The following is a 23,391-nucleotide window of genomic DNA, read 5'->3' as shown; positions in this document are numbered from 1 at the left end:
CCAACACCACCTGTTCGCCTTTTCTCTTTGTTCATCAGGCTGTTATAACTCAATTACAACAGCCAAACACAATCTAAAGTTAAACATTTAAAGGTGAACTGGCCAACTAAATCAAACACTGATCCCCATAATGGTGACTACAATTGTGACTCCTTCAGTGATTCTGGTTGTTAACATCAGGTGTCTTCAATAACGGTCAATCATCACTCAATCAATCACTTAATAAGCTCATTAACTTTATAATTGCCCACTTTACCTGACGGCCCTAACCTGCATTCACATGCTTGTTTGCATCCTAATTTAAACGTAAAGGATTCACTATATTGTGCTGACTTGCAAAAAACTAACAACAAAAAAACACTTGTGAACTGTACCCGAGTCTGCATAAAAAGGGTGATCTGGGATATGAACACAATCATACTAAATCGTGATGTGAACTAGGGCTGTGCGATATATATCGTGAGATTGTTATGCGCATCTCGTCAGTAAAGCCGGTTCCTTGATTAGTAGTAAATCACCATCACCTGCTTTCAGATGAAGCGGCATTTAGGGCTGAGGAGATAATTAAGTGATTAATTTAGTGATGATTGAGCATTATTGAAGACACCTGATGTTAACAAGCAGAATCACTGAAGGAGAAAATCACAAATTGTAAGTTACCATTAAGGTGATGGGTGTTTGCTTTAGTTGGGCTCTAGACCATTATATGTTTACTTTAATATTTACTGTTGTTTGTCTGCTGTTATTGATTTATAACAGTTAAATGAACAAAGTAAAATGTTGTCTTATAGTGTTGGTTATGTTTTGACATAATCATGCTGTGATCTCAAAAAGGAAACTTATTGAGATAGTTTGGTTTAACTTGTTAGCAGCAGTTTTGTGATTCTTCAGATTATGATTATCAGTATTTTACTTATAATTCTAAATATTAAATAAACATTGTTCTGATCAAAAGACATTCAGATAAATTCATTTAAAACACAGACATCAATAATCAGCCTGTGAATCTCAACAATGGTGACAATAATAAAGCATGTTGCAGTGGCTGCCACCAATCACAACTCATTAATGGCTCCCATCATGCATTGCGGTATGAATAAATTATTATCTGAATTGTCTATGTAATTTACTTTTCCTAACTGAATATTCTGCTCCTCACCATTGTTGAGATGCATAGACTGAATCTTGACATCTGTGTGTGCCTAAAATAATGATTTCTTTTTTTAAACAACTTTTAAGAAATCCTTTATATTATATCAAAGATTCTGGGCATTTATGCAGATTCACAGTTATGCTGTAACCAACAACATAAATCGAAGTCAGAAAGAAGGATTTTAATGAGTTCAGTGATCAAGTTCAAATGATGATTGTCATAATATAACCAACACCATCAGATCACTTTTTTTCTTTGTTCAACTGGCGATTATAATTCAGATACAGCAGCCAAACAAAATCTAAAGTTAATAATATATGGGTCAAGAGTCCAACTAAAGCAACCACTGATCGTCATAACGGTGGCTTACAATTTGAGATTTTCTCCTTCAGTGATTCTGCTTGTTAACATCAGGTGTCTTCAATAACGTTCAATCATCACTAAATTAATCACTTAATTATATCATTAACTTAAACACTCTTGAGTGTGGACTCATACACTCCCAGGAGTGTTAATTTAACACTGGAGTTTTTGCTGTGTACAAAGAGCCGTAGTTAACTGACAAGCTGAGCCATATCACATTAAATATCGCTGGCGATACGTCGGCGATATTAATGCGATATGGCTCAGCTTGTCAGTGAACTACGGCTCTTTGTAGTAAATGCCGCTCCATCTGAAAGCAGGTGATGGCGATTTACTACTAATCAAGGAACCGGCTTTACTGACGAGATGCGCATAACAATCTCACGATATATATCGCACAGCCCTAATGTGAACCGCAATTGATGATGAATGTTTCGATAAAAAGTGTGTGTTCTCACTTTTGTGACAAGCTTGACTAACACTTAGCAAGCAGAAGCCGCGTTTCCATTACCCTTCAAATTGCGCAAATTGTAATTGCGAATTGAAAATACGCCTAATGGAAACACGTAAATTTCACAAAAACTCCCATTTATCGCAAAAAAGTTTTTACGCTCGCTTGAGGAGGTTTTTCAGGCAATTCGAAAAAGGAATATTTCGCAAACCTGCAATGGAAACCGTTTTTGCACATTTACAGGTCACCTGACTTAGAAGGCGCAGTGTGTTTGCACAGAATACGAGACTTGAGTTCTTTATTAAATTCATATAAGACAAAAGAATGACAGAAATACTGGATTCTAAACCTCAAAGAAATGCCACAATCAAGACCTCGGAGCAGAAATGAGTGAGAAAAACCCAGAAACACCTCATATGTGCCGCTCACAGTATAAGGGTCTTTCCTTACCATTAATGCTTGAATAACACGCCTACGTTTCCTTCCATTAATAATAATAATGTCTAGTGCGGTACGTGGCTGTAAGAATGTTGCAGTGCATTCTGGGTGCCACCAATCAAAACTCATTCATGGCTCCCATCATGCATTGCAGTATGAATAAATTATGATCTGAATTGTCTTCGTAATTTCCTTTCCCTAATTAAATATTCTTTTTGTCACCATTGTTGAGATTCATACACTGATTCTCGATGTCTGAAATTTTAAGAATTCATTTGTATTATATTGAAAAATCTGGATCTTACTTTGTAGAATCACAGTGATGCTGTAATGACCAATATACATTTAAGTCAGAGATTAGGCTCTAAATGAGTTCAGTGATTCAGGTCAAATGATGATTATGTTAAAATATAACCAACACCACCTGTTCGCCTTTTCTCTTTGTTCATCAGGCTGTTATAACTCAATTACAACAGCCAAACACAATCTAAAGTTAAACATTTAAAGGTGAACTGGCCAACTAAATCAAACACTGATCCCAATAATGGTGACTAAATGGTGACTCCTTCAGTGATTCTGGTTGTTAACATCAGGTGTCTTCAATAACGGTCAATCATCACTCAATCAATCACTTAATAAGCTCATTAACTTTATAATTGCCCACTTTACCTGACGGCCCTAACCTGCATTCACATGCTTGTTTGCATCCTAATTTAAACGTAAAGGATTCACTATATTGTGCTGACTTGCAAAAAACAAACAACAAAAAAACACTTGTGAACTGTACCCGAGTCTGCATAAAAAGGGTGATCTGGGATATGAACACAATCATACTAAATCGTGAAGTGAACCGCAATTGATGATGAATGTTTCGATAAAAAGTGTGTGTTCTCACTTTTGTGACAAGCTTGACTAACACTTAGCAAGCAGAAGCCGCGTTTCCATTACCCTTCAAATTGCGCAAATTGTAAATGTGAATTGAAAATACGCCTAATGGAAACACGTAAATTTCACAAAAACTCCCATTTATCGCAAAAAAGTTTTTACGCTCGCTTGAGGAGGTTTTTCAGGCAATTCGAAAAAGGAATATTTCGCAAACCTGCAATGGAAACCGTTTTTGCGCATTTACAGGTCACCTGACTTAGAAGGCGCAGTGTGTTTGGACAGAATACGAGACTTGAGTTCTTTATTAAATTCATATAAGACAAAAGAATGACAGAAATACTGGATTCTAAACCTCAAAGAAATGCCACAATCAAGACCTCGGAGCAGAAATGAGTGAGAAAAACCCAGAAACACCTCATATGTGCCGCTCACAGTATAAGGGTCTTTCCTTACCATTAATGCTTGAATAACACGCCTACGTCTAGTGCGGTACGTGGCTGTGAGATATAAACCTACCAACGTCCGTTGCCATGATTTTTGGAATGACTTATCGCGAGAGGAAAAAAATTACGTTTTAGTCTCATAACATTGGTTAATGGAAACGCCGTCATTTCGCAATATTTTTTTATCGATATTTAGAAAAAATCGCAAAGGTTTTGCGCAAATCTGTAATGGAAACGCGCCTAGAGACATAGTAGATATTTCTGCTCGCCTTCAGCAGAAATTGACTCCCAAATGAGAGAATATTAAGTAGCCCAGCATTGGCACGTGCCTTTATGCTTACTGGCATCTGGTTGTCTTTGGCGTGTGCCAGTGGACAGTGTGTTGGTGCAAAAATAGTATTTAAAATTACTTTTGGAAAAATATGTAATAAAAATCTTAATATTATTGTTCTTCTGTTAATACAGTACAGTGAATAATTTCAAAGTGAAATACAGTGAAAGTAATTTGCATCATGGAAAGTTTAGCATTATGTTATTAATTTAAAAGAAAACAAAACATAATGCCCTTGTAGAATTATAATAATCCAAGATATTTGAAACGAACAAAGACTTCTTTCCACCACGCACAAGGACCATTTGGAGTTCCCAAAGACACAGATGGTTATCTAGGCCTGTAGGCCAATATGTGTGTACTTCGGGGGTCGATGAATTGTCACACCTTTAGTTCAATGGGGGAAGTTGGAGTTATCTGATTGGTCAGTTTGACAGTTTGTCTCACATTTGGGTTTTAGTCAGGAAAGGATAAAAGAAGATTGAAACTGTTGCTCTGTCTCTTTGGTGCTCTGGCTCTTCTTATTCTTTGGGTCCCTTTCTTGGGGCTGTCTTCCTTTACCTCCTCTTTCCTCTCTCTCTCTCTCTCTCTCTCTCTCTCTCCTCTTGCTCTCTGTCTCTCAGTGTTTGCTTTAGTTGGACTCTTGACCCTTAATCTATTGACGTTAGATTTAGTTTGGCTGTTGTAACGGAGTTATACCAGCCAGATGAACAACAATTGATCAGGTGGTGTTGGTTATGTTTTGACATAATCATCATTTGACCTGAATCACAAAACTCATTTAGAGAGTTAGGTTTAACTTGTTGATTACAGCAACCTTCTACAGTATACTTTTTTTCAGAATTTTCAATATAATCAAAACGATTTCTTAAAAGTTGTTCTGATCAAAATACTTTTATTTGGACACACAGACATCAATAGTCAGCCTGTGATTCTCAACAATGGTGACAATAATAAAGCATGTTGCAGTGCATTCTGGGTGCCACCAATCAAAACTCATTCATGGCTCCCATCATGCATTGCAGTATGAATAAATTATGATCTGAATTGTCTTCGTAATTTCCTTTCCCTAATTAAATATTCTTTTTGTCACCATTGTTGAGATTCATACACTGATTCTCGATGTCTGTGTGTGCCTAAAAGAAAGATTTTTTTTTTATCAGAACAACTTTTAAGAATTAATTTGTATTATATTGAAAAATCTGGATCTTATTCTGTAGAATCACAGTGATGCTGTAATGACCAATATACATTTAAGTCAGAGATTAGGCTCTAAATGAGTTCAGTGATTCAGGTCAAATGATGATTATGTTAAAATATAACCAACACCACCTGTTCGCCTTTTCTCTTTGTTCATCAGGCTGTTATAACTCAATTACAATAGCCAAACACAATCTAAAGTTAAACATTTAAAGGTGAACTGGCCAACTAAATCAAACACTGATCCCCATAATGGTGACTAAATTGTGACTCCTTCAGTGATTCTGGTTGTTAACATCAGGTGTCTTCAATAACGGTCAATCATCACTCAATCAATCACTTAATAAGCTCATTAACTTTATAATTGCCCACTTTACCTGACGGCCCTAACCTGCATTCACATGCTTGTTTGCATCCTAATTTAAACGTAAAGGATTCACTATATTGTGCTGACTTGCAAAAAACAAGCAACAAAAAAACACTTGTGAACTGTACCCGAGTCCGCATAAAAAGGGTGATCTGGGATATGAACACAATCATACTAAATTGTGGAAGTGACCCGCTATTGATGATGAATGATTCGATAAAAAGTGTGTGTGTTCTCACTTTCCTGACAAGCGTGACTAACACTCAGCAAACAGAGAAAATGTAGATATTACTGCTCACCTTCAGCAGAAATTGACTCCCGAATGAGAGACGGTAATAAGTAGCCCGGCATTGGCACATGCCTTTATGCTTAGTGGCATCTGGTTGTCTTTGGCATGTGCCAGTGGATAGTGGCATGCAGAGGTGGAGAATCCAGGGGTCAGAAAGTAAAAGTCCTGCCATATGTTTATTCCACCCATGAACTCACACAGCAAAAACTCCAGTGTTAAATGAATTCTCCTGTGAGTTTATTTGGCTCCAGACTCAAGAGTGTTAAAGTTAATGAGATAATTAAGTGATTGATTGAGTGATGATTGAACATTATTGAAGACACCTGATGTTAACAAGCAGAATTACTGAAGGAGAAAATCTATTTTTTAAGTTGCCATTGTGGTGATCAGTGTTGGCTTTAGTTGGGCTCTTGACCCTTAAACTATTAACTTTAGATTTTGTTTGGCTGTTGTATCTGGGTTACAACTCTCAGATGAACAAAGAGAAACGTTGATCAGGTGGTGTTGGTTATGTTTTGACATAATCATAATTTGACCTGAATCACAAAACTCATTTAGAGCCTAATCTCTGACTTAAATGTATATTGGTCATTACAACATCACAGTGATTCTACAGAATAAGATATAGATTTTTCAATCTAATTCAAATTATTTCTTAAAAGTTGTTCTGATAAAGAAAAAGAAAATCTTTCTTTAAGGCGCACACAGACATCAAGATTCAGTGTATGAATCTCAACAATGGAGACAAAAAGAATATTCAATTAGGAAAACAAGACAATTCAGATCATAATTTATTCATACCGCAATGCATGATGGGAGCCATGGATGTGTTTTGATTGGTGGCACCCAGAATGCACTGCAACATGCTTTATTATTGTCACCATTGTTGAGAATCACAGGCTGATTCTTGATGTCTGTGTGTCCAAATAATATATTTTTTCAAAGTCTTTTGATCAGAACAACTTTCAAAAAATCTTTCTGATTACATTGAAAATGATAACATTAGAATCACAGGCAGCTATAATCAACAAGGTAAACTTAACTCTCTAAATGAGTTTTGTGATTCAGGTCAAATTATGATTATGTCAAAACATAACCAACACCACCTGATCAATGTTTCTCTTTGTTCATCTGAGAGTTGTAACCTAGATACAACAGCCAAACAAAATCTAAAGTTATTAGTTTAAGGGTCAAGAGCCCAACTAAAGCCAACACTGATCACCATAATGGTAACTTAAAAAGAGATTTTCTCCTTCAGTGATTCTGCTTGTTAACATCAGGTGTTTTCAATAATGCTCAATCATCACTCAAACAATCACTTAATTATCTCATTAACTTTAACACTCTTGAGTCTGGAGCCAAATAAACTCACAGGAGAGTTCATTTAACACTGGAGTTTTTGCTGTGTGAGTTCATGGGTGGAATAAATATATGGCAGGACTTTTACTTTCTGACCCCTGGATTCTCCACCTCTGGTGGCATGTGCTAAAACAGTGTCGGTGCAAAAATAGTATTTTAAATTACTTTTGGAAAAATACGTAATAAAAATCTTAATATTATTGTTAATATTATTTTATTGTCTAGATTATTATTGTCTTTCTGTTAATACAGTACAGTGAATAATTTGAAAGTGAAAGTAATTTGCATCTTGGAAAGTTTAGCATTATGTAATTTAAAATAAAACAAAACAATGCCCTCATCTAAGGACTTTTTTTTTTTTGGCATATCCTAATGATGCCTTCATCTTTGAAAATATTTTTTGTCATAATGAACTCAGATGTAATTTTCCGCTAATTCTTTTTTGTAAATTGAACTCTGTGTAAAGGATTGTGGGTGATTGGAGGACATGAAGGATACACTTGATGCATCCTTTAAAACAGACTGAATGATGGATGCAAAATGAAAGCTGCTTCCAAGTATCCTTCAAACTGAGACGGCTTTACTAAAATATAGCCTTCTGATTGAGAAACACACTGAAGTGCCAGTGCAGGACAAAATATGATGCAAGCACAAAGTGTTTAGGGTCATAATCAGATATTAGTTTGCCATCTGCAAGCAGGAGGTGTTTGAACTCAGAACTAGAAGTGTAAGACTGAGTGTTACAAATTTTGAAGAGCAATGGAGCTTAAAAGTTACTGTTTAAATACATGAATCTGAGAGATGAAACTTGATTGCCAATGTTACTGTAAATTTGTTTTTATTGTCCTTTTGATGATATTTAACAGATTAAGGCCTTAAATCAAGACAAAGAGAAGGGAAACACAACTCCAAAATGCATTACTGTGAGGAGAGAGAGGAGGACGGAAAGGAGAAAGAAGAGTGTGGTGCAGGACCCAGCTGTGTGTCAATGAAGAGTGATCAGTCCATGCGCAACCCTGTTACTTTCACCTCTGACCTCAGGTACAGTACGATACCCATGAATGTATTTGATAAATGCTTTCAAAACAATTTACCATGCATTCAAGCTACCCAGTACTACATGTTGGGACAACAGATTGATAGACAAACAGTAGATGGGTCCAAAATTTGATCAAGATGAATATAGTTTTAAAGCAGCTTCACAGAACACCTTATTGCCTTAAAGGGTTAGTTCACCCAAAAATGAAAATTATGTCATTAATGACTCACCCTCATGTCGTTCCAAGCCCGTAAGACCTCCGTTCATGTTCGGAACACAGTTTAAGATATTTTAGATTTAGTCCGAGAGCCAGAGGTGGAAAGTCCAGGGGTCAGAAAGTAAAAGTCCTGCCATATATTTATTCCACCCATGAACTCACACAGCAAAAACTCCAGTTTAAATGAACTCTCCTGGGAGTTTATTTGGCTCCAGACTCAAGAGTGTTAAAGTTAATGAGATAATTAAGTGATTGATTGAGTGATGATTGAGCATTATTGAAGACACCTGATGTTAACAAGCAGAATCACCAAAGGAGAAAATCTCTTTTTTTAAGTTACCATTATGGTGATCAGTGTTGGCTTTAGTTGGGCTCTTGAACCTTAAACTAATACCGTTAGATTTTGTTTGGCTGTTCTATCAGTATTATAACTCTCAGATGAACAAAGAGAAAAGCTGATCAGGTCATTTTGGTTGTGTTTCGACATAATCATCTTTTGACTTGAATCACAAAGCTCATTCAGAGAGTTAGGTTTACCTTGCTGATTACAGCAGTCTATGATTCTACAGTATACTCTTATCAATATAATCAGCATTTTCAAAATAATCCAAAAGATTTCTTTAAAGTTGTCCTGATCAAAACACTTTGAAAAGTTTTTTTTTTTTTTTTTTGGACACACTGACACCAAGAATCAGCCTGTGATTCTCAACAATGGTGACAATAATAAAGCATGTTGCAGTGCATTCTGGGTACCACCAATCAAAACTCATTCATGGCTCCCATCATGCATTGCGGTACACAGCAAAATCCCCAGAGTTAAATTAACTCTGTTCAGAGAACATTTGGTCCCTCTCTACAGAGAGTTAAAATAACTCTGAATCAGAGTTAAAGTTAATGAGATACTTAAGTGATTAATTAAGTGATGATTAGGCATTAATGATGAACACCTGCTGTTAACAAGTTCTCAGCAGAGGAGGATTAAACAACTCCACAAACAGCATTACCAGCTTCACTTATTACTAACCAGACTGACTTTATTTCTGTCATACGTTTACAGAAGTTCGTATTGAGAATTAAGGTTTAGCTGTTGACGATTTATTGAAAATGTATGATCACCATTATCGTGATGAGTGTTTCCTTTAGTTGGGCAGTTTGACTCTATCTTATTTTTTTGAGTGTTTGTGGTTTTTATAACAGCTTTTACCAAAACATGTAATTTGTTGCAAAGAATGCCAGATGCAAAGATGTTCAGGTGATCTAGTTTTCAACAACAAAAAGTAGAATGATGCACTTATATCATCACTGTCCAAAAGTGGTCATTTGATGTTAATAGATTATATTCACTAACAATACTCTCTTGCCACAGATTGGACATTTTGAATTTTTTAAATACATAATAGGGGAATTTTTTTTTTCTACGACACAGATATCAAGAATCAGCATATGAATCTCAACAATGGTGACGTGTTTCATGCCGCAATGCATCCTGGGAGCCATGAGTTTTATACTATTGTGGCTCCCAGCATGCATTGCAGCATGAAGCATGTCACCATTGTTGAGATTCATAAGCTGATTATTGATGTCTTTGTTTAAAAAAATAAAAAATAAATCCCCCATTATGTATTTTAAAAAATCAAAATGTCCAATCTGTGGCAAGAGAGTATTGTTAGTGAATATAATCTATTAACATCAAATGACCACTTTTGGACAGTGATGATATAAGTGCATTTTTTTTACTATCTGCTGTTAAACACTATATCACCCGATCATCTTTTTTTTGGCTTTCTTTGTAACAAATTACGTGTTTTGGTAAAAGCTGTTACAAAACCCACAAACTTGCAAGAAGAGTCCAACTGCCCAACTGAAGAAAACACTCATCACTATAATGGTGATCATACATTTTCAATAAATCGTCAACATCTAAACCTCTGTTGATTCTCAATAAGACCTTCTGTAGACGTCTGACAGAAATAAAGTCAGTCTGGGGTGCGTTTCCCGAAAGCATCGTTGGCCAACTATGGTCGCAAGTTCGTCGTTACCAATAGAGTTCAATGGACATTGCGATGAACTTGCGACCATAGTTGGCCAACGATGCTTTCGGGAAACGCACCCCTGGTTAGTAATAAGTGAAGCTGGCAATGCTGTTTATGGAGTTGTTGAATCCTCCTCTGCTGAGAACTTGTTAACAGCAGGTGTTCATCATTAATGCCCAATCATCACTTAATTAATCACTTAAGTATCTCATTAACTTTAACTCTGATTCAGAGTTATTTTAACTCTCTTTAGAGAGGGACCAAATGTTCTCTGAACAGAGTTAATTTAACTCTGGGGATTTTGCTGTGTATGAATAAATTATGATCTGAATTGTCTTACTAATTTCCTTTCCCTAATTGAATATTCTTTTTGTCACCATTGTTGAGATTCATACACTGATTCTTGATGTCTGTGTGCGCCTTAAAGAAAGATTTTTTTTTTTTTAATATCAGAACAACTTTTAAGAAATCATTTGGATTATAATGACAAATCTGGATATTATTCTGTAGAATCACTGTGATGCTGTAATGACCAATATACATTTAAGTCAGAGATTAGACTCTAAATGAGTTCAGTGATTCAGGTTAAATGATGATTATGTTAAAATATAACCAACACCTGTTCACCTTTTCTCTTTGTTCATCTGGCTGTTATAAAACAGATACAGCAGCCAAACAAAATCTAAAGTTAAACATTTAAAGGTCAACTGCCCAACTAAATCAAACACCGATATCCATAATGGTAACTAAAATTGTGATTTTTCTCCTTCAGTGATTCTGCTTGTTAACATCAGGTGTCTTCAATAATGGTCAATCATCACTCAATCAATCACTTAATTATCTAATTAACTTTAACACTCTTGAGTCTGGAGCCAAACAAACTCCCAGGAGAGTTCATTTAAAACTGGAGTTTTTGCTGTGTGAGTTCATGGGTGGAATAAATATATGGCAGGACTTTTACTTTCTGACCCCTGGACTTTCCACCTCTGCCGAGAGCTTTCTGTCTCTCCATTGAAAATGTATGTACGGTATACTGTCCATGTCCAGAAAGGCAATAAAACATCATCAAAGTAGTCCATGTGACATCAGTGGGTTAGTTAGAATGTTTTGAAGCATCGGAAATACATTTTGGTCCAAAAATAACAAAAACTACGACTTTATTCAGCATTGTATTCTCTTCTGGGTCTGTTGTCAATCCGGGTTCATGACTCTGCAGTGACGCTGCTGACGTAAGATGCTGCTGACGTGTTATCTGGTGCGCCTGAGCTTCGTTTACAGTCTGAGGGAGACGCACGCTGTATTCAAGTTATTCTACATTGTTCCTCTGTTTCGAAATCCTTAGATATGTTTGCAAAGATTGTTTTGTTTACAGCGTGCGTCTGTAAACGAAGACTGTAAACGAAGCTCAGGCGCACCAGATAACACGTCAGCAGTGTCTTACGTCAGCAGCATCACTGCGGGGTCGTGAACCAGGATTGACAACAGACCCAGAAGAGAATACAATGCTGAATAAAGTCGTAGTTTTTTTTATTTTTGGACCAAAATGTATTTTTTCGATGCTTCAAAACATTCTAACTAACCCACTGATGTCACATGGACTACTTTGAGGATGGTGATTTGAATTACATAATCAAAACAATATGAAACCAGTTTATTGAAAATTATAGGTTTTGTAAAGTTACCATTATGGTGATCTGTGTTTCCTTTAGTTGGTCAGTTTGACTCTTGGTGTTTTTATGTGAACTTGTGGTCTTTGTAACAGTTTTTACCAAAATACATAATTTTTTACATAGGAAGCCAGAAACAAAAATGATCAGGTGATATAGTTTGAACCATCATGAAGTAGAATGATTCACTAATCTCATCACTGACCAAAAATAGTTATTTGTAATTAATAAATTATTTTCACCAATGATAATTTATTACCACCGATCTGACATTATGAATTGTGATTTTAAAAACATTGTGGGTTAAATTATTTTTGACACACACAGACATCAAGAATTTGCATATTAATCTCAACAATGGTGACATGCTTTTTGCAGCAATGCATGCTGGGAGCCACCATATTATACAACAAATGGCTGCCAGAATGCAATGCAGCATTAAGCATGTCACCATTGTTGAGATTCAGAAGATGATTCTTGAAGTTTTCTCGCAATGTAATTAGAAATTAAAATTCAGAATCTTTGATCTTTGGCAAAAAAAAATATTGGTGGTAAAAATCTATTAATAACAAGTGACTTCTTTTGGTCAGTGATGACATTTGTGAAACATTTTTCTATATGATGATGAAATGTATATCACTTGATAATCTTTGTTTGTGGTTTCTTTTGCAACAAATTATGTGTTTTGGTAAACACTGTTACAAAGACAACAATTAACATACAAAAATTTAAAGAGTCAAACTGCACAACTAAAGGAATCACTTATCACCATAATGGTGACCAAACATTTTCAATATAACATCAACATTTAAATCTCTGTTAATTCTTAAAAAGATCTTCTGTAGATGATTGACAAAAATAAGGTCAAACTGGTTTGTAATAACAGAGATTTCATGTCTTCTCAGTTGATTTCATCTAAGGCTGTGTCTGTATGCCAGTTGTAGTTCTTTTTTTTCTCCTTTCTTCAGTGATTCTGCTTGTTATCATCAGGTGTCTTCAATAATCGAACAAACATCACTCAATTAATCACTTAATTGTCTAATTAACTCAACACTGCTTCAGTGTTACTTTTAACACCCTGCTGGTGGTTCCCATATGAACACCGGTCGGTGTTAATTTAACACTGGAGAATTTACTTATTTATCAACCTGTAAACTGTGTGCTAAAACTTTTTAACATGTTAATTTAGTTGATGTTGTGTTTTTTGTATGTTGTGATCAGATCTGTGCCGTCCTCTACATCCCAATATCAGACCCATATTATGCAGGTCACAACTGGAGCAGCCCTGCAGACACACACACTGGAGACTAGAGACCTGCAGAGAGTGAAAGACCATCACAAAACCAGCATGAAGATCAAGTTTGAGAAATTATTTGAGGGAATGAAATTACAGGGTGATGAAACCCTCCTGAACAGGATCTACACACAGCTCTACATCATAAAGGGAGAGAGAGAAGGAGCGAATAAAGAACATGAGATTTTACAGATGGAGAAAACAGCCAGAACACAACACTCACAAGACACTCCAATTGACTGCAATGACATATTTAAAGCCTCACCTGTACTAGGATGTGAGAAGAAAGTCCACATCAAGACTGTTCTTACTAAAGGCATCGCTGGAATCGGGAAAACCGTCTCTGTGCAGAAGTTCATTCTGGACTGGGCCGAGGGAAAAGCCAATCAGGATGTAGATTTCATGTTTGTGCTTCCATTTAGAGAGTTGAACTTGACAGGAGGTCATCAGTACAGTCTTCACAAACTTCTGCTGGACTTTCATCCTGAACTTCAAGATCTGGACTCGAAGATTTATGAGGAGTGTAAAGCTGTGTTCATCTTTGATGGGCTGGATGAAAGCAGAATCACACTGAGGTTTTCAGACACTCAGAAAGTTTCTGATGTGACTGAGACTTCATCAGTGGGTGAGTTGATGTCAAACCTCATTAAAGGAGAGCTGTTTCCCTCTGCTCTCATCTGGATCACTTCCAGACCAGCAGCAGCCAATCAGATCCCTTCCAAATACATCAGCTGTGTGACAGAGATTCAGGGATTTAATGAGCCTCAGAAGGAGGAATATTTCAGGAAGAGAATCAGTGATGAGCATTAAGCCAGAAGAATCATCTCACACATCAGAAGAGCAAGAAGCCTCCACATCATGTGCCACATACCCGTCTTCTGCTGGATCTCGTCCACTGTGCTTCAGAAGCTCCTGGAAGAAGATCTGAGTGCAGAAATCCCTCAAACTCTGACTGAAATGTACATCCACTTCCTGCTGATTCAGATCAACATGAGGAATCAGAAGTATGAAGAGAAAGATCCAGAGAAACTCCTGAAGTCCAACAGAGAAGTGATTGTGAAACTTGCTGAAGTGGCTTTCAAACAGCTGATGAAGGGCAATGTGATGTTCTATGAGGAGGACCTGAGAGAGAGCAGCATAGACGTCACTGACGCCTCAGTGTATTCTGGGATTTGCACTGAGATCTTTAAGGAGGAATCTGTGATTCATCAAAGGAAAGTCTACAGCTTCATTCATCTGAGCGTCCAGGAGTTTCTTGCTGCTTTCTATTTGTTTTACCATAATGTAATCAAAAATGTTGACACATTGCAGTTTTTTGATGTAGTACATAATCTGCAGAGGGAAATAGTCAATAAAGCCCTTGAGAGTGAGAACGGACAGCTGGATCTGTTCCTGCGGTTCCTGCTGGGCGTCTCACTGGAGTCCAATCAGAGACTCTTACAGGATCTACTGACACACACAGAGAGCAGCTCAGAGAGCATCAGGAGAACCACACAGTACATTAAAGAGAAGATCAAAGATGGACATGCACTCTCCGCTGAAAGATCCATCAATCTGTTCCTCTGTCTGCTGGAAGTCAAAGATCAGACTCTGTCCAGAGAGATTCAGGAGTTTGTGAAATCAGAGAAGAAACTCTCTCCTGCTCAGTGCTCAACAATCGCCTACATGCTTCAGATGTCAGAGGAGGTGCTGGATGAGCTGAACCTCAAGAAATACAACACATCAGATGAGGGTAGAAGAAGACTGATACCAGCTGTGATCAACTGCAAAAAAGCTCTGTGCGTGTTTAATTTTGTCCTAATATATTAAATTGTGTCTTAACCATTTCATTTAAATGTATTATACAAATAAATAATGATATAATTGAAATACAGTTGAAGAATAAGGTTAAGAATTTAATTTTGTTTGAATTTGTTTGAATCTTTTTTCAGTCTTGCTGGCTGTAATCTCACTGGTCAGTCCTTTGAAATTATATCATCAGCTCTAAAATCCTCAAACTCCGCCCTCAGAGAGCTGGATCTGAGTAACAATGACCTGCAGGATTCAGGAGTGAAACTGCTCTCTGATGGACTAAAGAGTGCAAACTGTCAGCTGGAGATACTGAGGTGTGTTAGAGCATCTAAGGGATAATCTACAGTCAGCCGGTCATAATGTTGATGTGTGTTTGTTGATGATCTGACTGTGTGTGTGTCTGTAGGTTGTCTGGCTGTATGGTGACAGAGGAAGGCTGTGGTTATGTGTCTTCAGCTCTGAGTTCAAACCCCTCACACCTGAGAGAGCTGGATATGAGCTACAATCACCCAGGAGAATCAGGAGTCCAGCAGCTCAACGACAAACTGGAGGATCCAAACTGCTCTCTGCAGTTTCTCAAGTATGTTTAGACGTTGCGTCTCATATGTGTGCCTAAATGTAATTAGGGGTCACCAAAGAGGGATCTTTTGTTAAGAAATAATATTTTTATGGTCATCATTTTTAACTGACTTTATCTGATGTAATACAGCAGAATCCACAAATCTCACATAAGAGAAAACATTTTTTATATCAAATTGTGAGGGTGTAAGCATAGAGGACTGTTACTTTAATACTAAATTAGCTTTAAGAAAAAACAAATTATTACAACCCATATATTTTTAAATTCCTACTAGGATTCCAGAGAGCCTAGTGTTAAAGGGTAACACCTTGCTATAACAATTTGCAGCACTTATTAAAACTTTTGTTGTGGTCTTTTTTGCAATGTTTGATTGCAATGTTTTGTTGTCTGTGCTGACCTGCACATATGATTCACTCTGTGTAACCTGTCTTTGGGTCTGGAGCACACTGGTGTGTGCTGCAGTGGTTCACGTGACACAGATACAAAATCAGGGGCTGTATTCACAAAACAATCTTAAGGCTAATTGTTTCTCTTAAGCAACTCTTAAAAATTAGGGATATGTTGCTCCTAATATTAGGACTAATATATTTTTTGTCTTGAAGGAATTCACATAGCATTTAATGCTAAAATTACTGTAGCTCTTAAACCCAGTACAGCTTAAAAGGGACCTATTATACAAATTTTTAAGATATGTAAAATAAGCTTGATGTCTCCGGAGAGTGTATATGAAGTTTTAGCTCAAAATGCCTTACAAATCATTTTTATAGCATGTTAAAATTGCCACTTTCTGGGGGTGAGCAAAAATGTGATGGATCCAAATGATTTGGATTTGCTTTTGCAGAAAGATTTTGTCAAAGACAAAAGGTATACGAGCCTCTGGCTGCCAGCCAACAAAAGCTTGACCAAAGGACTTGAGGTTTATGCACCTCAGCTGTGTTGTGTATGAGCACTGCTATGACAAGAAGACAGATGGCAAGGAACTTTGTTCTGTAGTGAGAGCACCACAGTAATTCAGGTAGTTTTACAGTCCTGTAGTTTGAGCTTCCTTTAGAAGTAGTTTGTACCGTGTTAAAAACACTCCTGAGACTTGGCTGAAGAACCAAATGCAGTCTTAGTTGAAGGTAGTCCAAAGAGTTGTCAAAAGCAAGCAAGGTTGCAAATAGGGATCGACCGATATGGATTTTTTAGTGCCGATGCCGATACCGATTTTTTTTCATCAGCCTTAGCCGATGACCGATACGGGTTGCCGATTTTCTTGGGCCGATATTTGGAGCCGATACTGCTTTTGCTCACTCAATTTACATAATAAAAATGACACAATGATTATAACAAATGTTACAAGTCTCAATTTAAAAAAGGAACATTTATTGAACTTAAAAAAACAATATTTGACAAATATTAAAAACATTAAAAACATGAGAATCGCAACCTCATCTGATGCATAAAAAGTGAAATGATTATGGAGGAGGCGTTATTTAAAGGATTTAAACCTGCACTTCCCTATAACATAATTTAGATTTTATATATATATATATATATATATATATATATATATATATATATATATATATATATATATATATATATATATATATTTTTTTTTTTTTTTTTTTAAAGCAGAACACCCAAAATATTTTTTCAATTAATATAATTATGATCACATAGCCTACTTGTATATTTTATATTATTGATCAATATGTTAATCCATTGACCAGGCTACACATGACAGGAGTTGTGGTCTCATTAATTTCTATGAGATTAGATAGAACTGTATTGATCCCACACTTATATGTCACGGACTTCCGAAGCTTTGTTTGGTCACATACTTTTTCTGCTCTGCGGTGATAAGTTAGATATGTTGGAGAAGACAAGTCTGACCACCAGATGACACTAATGCGCATTGTGTTAAAAGCTTCAAGTAATAAACCGTTTTCGGCACAATTTGATGAAAGCCTCAAATGCTTCAGAAAGCCTTGGCTTCCCATCACTACACAGTGGTAACATTCTAGCATAACTACACAAATAATGCACAGGAAGGCACCATAAGCCAGTGCAAACAAGGTAACAATACATAAGTGTACTGAATGAAGACATAATGAGTCCAGGCAAATGATCGTGGGGAATGTAGTCCTTAATAGTGACACAGAGACAAAATGAGTGTCCTCTGGAAGAGCTCATATGCACTCCAGCTGGAGGATGTGACAATTTGGATTAAACTGCTTGATTCATTTGTATTATATTTAGGGACAGCAATCTCTCAGGTTTAATTAACAATATCTTAATTTGTCTGATGGGTTTGGAATGACATGAGGGAGAGTAAATTATATAAATAAACTCATATGTAAACTTATATTAAAAGCCACAAAACTCTAATTTTATTTGCAATTTTATGAATCTTCCCACATATGTAATTTTTGTTTGTTTGTTTTGTGTATGTTTTTGTCTCTGTATAGTTTGGACCATGGTGGATATTTCAGGATCACATCAGGACTGGCAAAATGTAGGTCCTACACACACTCACACACACACACACACACACACACACACACACACACACACACACACACACACACACACACACACACACACACTGGTTGGGTAAAAAATATAAATTCCTCAATTTAAATCGATTGTCATTTTGAAGGACCAATTCTTATATCCCAATAATCTCTCAGTCATTAGCCCTATTCGAACAGGAATAGTTTTAATAGGGTTGTTAGTGAATTTGTTTCACAGACGTGAAATTGTGAAAATCCCAGTGCAAATGACCTAGTGTTTTAGACTGGCCATTTAATACCAGTGTTAAGTAAGAGTAAGATACTTGTCTAGATTTCTCTGCTCAATTATTAATTTAAACAGCCACTGCTATAAAACTCATTAAAGTTTACTTACATTTTTTATAATAAATTAATATCATATAAATAATTAATAATTTAAAAGACATATACGTGATGCACGCACAGGACATGACCTTTGTAACGGCCACATCTAGAAAACACACAGTCCCACCTCTGTAATATACATATAGATGTTAGTCCCGTCTAAATCAGTACATGAAATCACAGACATCGAGTGATAAGAATTGTTACTCAAACGCCGTTTAGAAAACTAGTCCTGTTTGAATAGCTCTTCTGCTGTTTTCAGTTGGTGAATGAACAAAACGTTGTAGCTTTTTGCTGTGTAACTTCTTTAATGAAACAACATCTCTGCTTTCAAATTCTGTCATTTTTATTACGAAATTCAAAACAATAAATACTGTTTCGGCGCTCTTTAATGTGGCGCGTCAGATCACATAGCACCTTCAGTTCAGGCGAAGCGCACGTGAAATGATCATCTCTTCTAGGGCTGGGCAAAAAAATCGATTTTTCGATTAATCGTTTTTTAAAATGTGGTCGATTCAAAATCGATTCTCAAACGCCAAGAATCGATTTTTTTCCATCTTTATTTATCTATTACCCACTGTTCATATAGGCTTGCAAACTCAATTTTATAGCTAATGCTGTGAGATTTTATGTTAGTTTTATCTAAATCATAAAATAACCTCAATTAGTGCTGCACGTTTAATCATATCGCAATCGCGATGTCAAGCCTATACGCAATTAGGCTATATGAGCAAAATGCTGCGATTTTGTATGAAATAAACAAATCTGGGCTTTTAACGCAATGCAGCATCTGTTAATTTTTTGTCATCCTTTGGCTAGTGTTACATGATCCCGCTCTTATTCATGCAAATGCTTTTAAACCATTCATACGCGACAAGACAAAATAGATCTCGCTGCCTGTGAATGTCCTGACTGTGACACAGAAAAACTTGCGATGATATCGTGCGTGCGCACAAGACAGCCCAGAATAGAGTTATCTTTCGCGCTTGAACGAACAATAAAACACACAATAATGCCAAAATGTCTTTTTGTTGAGTATTTTCATAACATAAGAGCAGTCTTATGATGAACGTGAAGAGTTATGACTCGTGAGAGAATGAGGCGCGTGTGAGATCCGCGTCTCTGTCAACAGCGGCTGGTCTTAAAGGGACAGTACACAGTAGCCACTAATTATCTCTGTCGTTAAAGTTAATCAAATAACAAAGGGAACAGAGAAAAACACTCACTGCTCTTGACTAAAGAACTTTTTTAACTTTGATTAGTCTATATATAATTTATAATTAATGCAGCACAGACTGTTTGATAACTTTATTCAATTTATGTATATGGCCTAGCTGTTAGACAGGAAGGGCACAGATAAAAATTATATGCAATGTTTTTATATGGGTTTATGTGAGGATTGTTAACCTGTTTGATCAAGACATGCGACTGTTCTGACTTGTCCAATTTTCAGCATCAATTTTTCATCTTGCATCAAAATCCTGTCTATTCATTGTATGCATTTGAAATATAGAGTTGGGTTCTGTTTTAATACCCAAGTGTACCTAAAATAAAAAGAGTTTAATATACAGGTTTGTGGCTCTTAATTTCTTTTTATTAATTAAACACTTGAAAACTTATGTTCACTTTTCTTTTCTTTTCTTTTTCTTTTTTTAATAAATATAGGATTTGTATTAAATATTCATTGAGTCGAATCGAAATCTAATTCAGAATCGAAATCGAAAAATCGAATCGAGAATCGAAATCGAAAATCGAATCGAGAATCGAAATCGAATCGATTTGAGAGCTTGCGAATCGAAATCGAATCGAATTGTAACATCTGAATCGATACCCAGCCCTAATCTCTTCCCCATTATTGCTAGTGAAAGCATATAATAAACATGAATAAACATCAGAAGATATATTGAAAGATGCAAATTACCGCATTCCGTGTAATCGCTCAATCAGTATTTCAACTATGGAAAGATGGCAATAAAACAGCTTGTATACAGTGTCACGTTATGTTACATTTACCACAGAAAAGCGATTCAATGTCCAAAAACTAGCTAGTCAGCTAGAAATATGAACCTAATATATGCACTATAATTTATATTCATTGCATTTCTACTTATCCTGTTCTTCAGTAGCTATTTAATGTATGATTAATTGATTTAATTAATTGATTTAGAATCAAATTGTATCGAATTGAAATCAAATCAAATTGCAAGCTTGTGAATTTAAATAAAATCTTGAAATTTGTGTCAATGCCCAGCCCTACACACTGGTATTCCTTTCATTATGAGGAAATGACATAGGTGTAGTGATGTTCATACTGTAACAACTGTATTTCTGTCATGACAGAGTGTTTGGTATGGTAATGGATATGACAATGTTAATATGTTTGGCCTTAGCGGAATAGATCTGCTACACTGCTTCTGCTGTAGAGCATGCACAGAGACTTGCTATTGCCAATACATGCACAACACACTGCTGTGAGCAAGTAGACAAGCTGGTGCTGTACAATACAGCAAACATGAAATAAACCATAGCAGATCTACACAGGTGGAGCTGGGGAAGGTGGGGGGTTTCTGAAAGCTACAGCAAATGCTGACCAAGTATTTGAAGGTTGAGCAGCGAGCTCATTGGCTACTGATACAGCAGGGACCAATCAGCTGTGCCCTACAGAGAATGGTGTGATTACAAGCAGATTGAGTTAAAGACCTATCAGTCTGCGCCATCTAGAGTTTCATGATAGAACTTTGTATATTCTATCCCTTACACTAACCTTACCCCTAAAGTTACAAGCTGTTTTCCTCATGGGGACCAGAAAATGTCAAAAATTACAGTTATTATCTACACTGTGGAGACATTTGGTCATCATAATGTAGGGTTTACCGAGTACACACACACACATACATACAAACACACACACACACACACACACACACACACACACACACACACACACCTGTGCATATTTAACAATGTCAAAGATGTGCTGATCTCTCTTGTTGTGTTCAGATGCCTGTGATCTCACACTGGATATAAACACAGCACACTCTCAAGTCATTCTGTCTGAGAACAACAGAGAGGCAACATGTGTGAAAGAGCAGCAGCCGTATCCTGATCATCCAGACAGATTTGAGCACCAGGAGCATGTTCTGTGTAAAGAGAGTCTGACTGGACGCTGGTACTGGGAGGTTAAATGGAGTGGCTCGGGTCATGTAGCAGTGGCATATAAAGGAATCGACAGGAAACGTGGGACTGACTGTTGGTTTGGACTGAATGATAAGTCCTGGAGTATGTACTGTTCTGATATGAATTACACAGTCTGGTTCAATAATGAAAGCACTGAAGTATCTGGCCCTTCAGCCCGCTCTAATAGAGTTGGTGTCTATCTGGACGGGTCTGCCGGCACTCTGTCCTTCTACAGCGTCTCTGACACACACACACTCACACACATATACACATTCAACACCACATTCACTGAACCCCTCTATGCTGGATTTGGGCTTTATCCCAAATCTTCAGTGTCTCTGTGTCAGATTTAACAACCTCCTGCAAGAAACCACAGAGACACATTTCCACCTCAGAGCAAAAAAACGAACAGGTAATTACGATTTTATGCAGTTGTCTCACAATTGTGAAATCAATAAATTGTCACAATTGTCAGAAATAGAGCTGCAATTGTGAGCTATAGTCACAATGTATGAGGTTGCTTTGCAAAAAACAAGTAATATTGTAATATAAATTTGCAGTGTGAGATATAAAGTTACAGTTATGAGAAATAGTTGCAATTCTGGAGATTTAAAGTCACATTGTAAGATATGAAGTCACAATTACCACAACAAGGTAACTTCCACAAGTGCAAATTAGAGATGGATCATTCAGGCTTTCTGTCATATTGCTAATGTATCCGATATACAAATTATACTGTTAAATATATTAAGTAGGACAAACACAAAATTCTTCATATCTGCATACCTGGTATAGCTGTCTATTTGTGAGGGTTTTCCCTTTAATTGAGTCATGATGTCTTATTTATTTTTTTTGTTTGAGAGTTTGCTCTTATTCTTCCCTTTTGTACCATAATTTCATGGGAGAGGTAGAGTTCATTTGAGTTCTCAAGTCTTATATATATCCATCTTAAATCATGTTTATAATGTTATTTCAATTAAGTGTGTTATTATTTTTTGTATTCATTTTTTTTTTTTTTTTTTTTTATCTAATGGTGATAAGATTACATTACAAGATTACAAGGGTACATTTACCCGAGACAGAACATGTAAGTGAGTTTCACCCATAGAGGATGCTTGTTTGTTTGTTTGTATCAAGTATGTTTTCTGTTTTATACAATTTTCTTGTGTAAAGCAATCTCTTTCGCTTCATTTGTTTTTTGCCTTTTTGGACTCTTTTGCACCATGATTGCGTGGGAGAGACAGGACATTTAAGAGCGATTCATGTGTGTTTATCCAGAAGTGAAAATAAAGATCCAGATGAATGAAAGCCTGTTGCCCCATGTTTGAGTGTCCAATGTTACTCAATATCTACACAACGCACAAGTTGTGGTTTCATCTAACTGGTTTTGTGAACTCCAGCAACATCAGTCACGCTTGGTGTCGTGATCCAC

At 36.5% G+C, this 23,391-nt stretch overlaps 1 pseudogene across 1 annotated transcript; it reads left to right on the top strand.

The window, feature by feature from the left end:
• The first annotated feature begins 8,141 nt into the window (after positions 1 to 8,141).
• Positions 8,142 to 23,391, top strand: LOC311077603 (NLR family CARD domain-containing protein 3-like; annotated as a pseudogene). The gene is made up of 6 exons (XR_014609564.1): positions 8,142 to 8,320; positions 13,457 to 15,307; positions 15,461 to 15,634; positions 15,727 to 15,900; positions 18,354 to 18,400; positions 21,783 to 23,391. The product of XR_014609564.1 is annotated as an NLR family CARD domain-containing protein 3-like (transcript).

The sequence above is a fragment of the Abramis brama genome, assembly GCF_963993115.1.
Source record: "Abramis brama genome assembly, chromosome: 2".
Lineage (NCBI taxonomy): Eukaryota > Metazoa > Chordata > Actinopteri > Cypriniformes > Leuciscidae > Abramis > Abramis brama.
Note: the sequence above shows the minus strand (reverse complement) of the source record. Positions and strands in the feature narration are given on the sequence as shown.